A 1,526-nucleotide genomic window follows, 5' to 3' on the forward strand; every position below is an offset into this window, starting at 1 on the left:
GAAATAAATCGACATTTGAAAAAAACACTTATCATATGGACTTATCTCCTTTTTACATTCTAGCTCCCCCCCTTTTTTGTGTGTGAGGGGAGAGAAACAAGAACGTTACTTTAATTCAACATCAACAATGACCTGTGTAACAGCACAGGAAAGGTAGTGGAGACAAGACACTCAGGCTTCCTGTTCCCTAACCAGCCTTGACTTGAACGGCAGGGCCCCAGCAACCTGGTGGCACCGCACCTAGCCTCTCGATGGAGGGGGAAGGGGCAGGGAAGTGGAAATCTGAGGCTCAACACTTAGAGAAGGGCTGATGGTAAGCCTGAGGAGAGGCTGCGTCGCTGTGGGCAGGGCCCTCGCACAGGTCTTTGGCTGTGAACATGCCCCTGGCCCTGCAGAGCATGGAGTCCTCGGCAGTGTCATGGGGGTGCCCCTCGGACAGGATGCCCATTACAGCTGGAATGATGCACTGGCAGGTGTCCAGCACATTACCACACCATCTCTGGGAGGTACTGGTGGATGAACATGAGGCCATGTTGTCATCCCAGTTAGAAACTGCTGGCAAGCGTCTTTGATCTCACTGATGCTTGTGTCCTTCTCCACCACCAGGGAATTAGGATGATGGCTCTTGTTAAGCTCCTCTGTGCCGCCCAGCAGGAGGCCAATCACCATGTCCTCCTCGCCACTCACTGCAATTAGCTTCCTCCTACTTGCCGCACTCGAAGGTGGGTAGAGCTCAGCTGCTACAGCCTCTCTGTTCCATCGTCCTTTTAAGGTGGGTGGGTTTCTGTTGGTTGATGAAATGTCTTGAGGAGTAGGTAGATGACTAAAGGTCTTGAGGTCAGGGATCACGTGTCTCTGCATCATCAAGACCGACCGGATTGCCCAGATGCATATAGGAGACATGGAGTATGTTTTCCATAGGTGGATGGAAATGAATGAAAAAATATCCTGTCAGTTTTCCAGATGATTTAGGCAAACGAAAATGCTCATTGAAGACCAGGCACGGATTTAGAGCTGCGTTTTTCTTGGCGGTTTACCTAAATTCCCTAACTTCTAATCAAAGTATCTACACCTCACTGGACCTATGATGTCATAGTCCTAGAACTGTTAGTAGTGAAAGGAAATTTTCTGGTGGGTTTTCCATTACGTATCTTGGTTCTGTGTCTCACCATTTCTGTATCACACTCCCCATAGGAGTCAGGATGGGGAAGATAGAAGAGATAAGAAAGATTCTTTGAGTAATTAGGAATCCACAATTAGGAAACTGTCAAGTAACTAAAGTTGGTACCTCCTACAAGCTCAATCCATTTATACTAATTCCACAGGAAAGGAGCTCATCACCATTTTCCATGTAACCATCAATCATAGTGCACACTGACAGAGTTTAAAGGCGTAAGTTCGAGATTAGAGAAGTTCTTTTAAAAAGTGGAATATCAGGGGCGGCTGGATGGCTCAGTCGGCTCAGCATCCGATTTCAGCTCAGGTCATGATCTCACGGGGCGTGCATTTGAGCCCCGCGTCAGGCT

The 1,526-nt window shown here is 48.0% G+C and overlaps 1 pseudogene; it reads right to left on the reverse strand.

Moving 5' to 3' along the window:
* Nucleotides 1-289: 289 nt before the first annotated feature.
* LOC112852498 (V-type proton ATPase subunit F pseudogene) lies at nucleotides 290-903 on the reverse strand (annotated as a pseudogene).
* Nucleotides 904-1,526: the final 623 nt, after the last annotated feature.

The sequence above is a fragment of the Puma concolor genome, chromosome A2, assembly GCF_028749965.1.
Source record: "Puma concolor isolate L17-30 chromosome A2, mPumCon1.1.hap2, whole genome shotgun sequence".
NCBI lineage: Eukaryota > Metazoa > Chordata > Mammalia > Carnivora > Felidae > Puma > Puma concolor.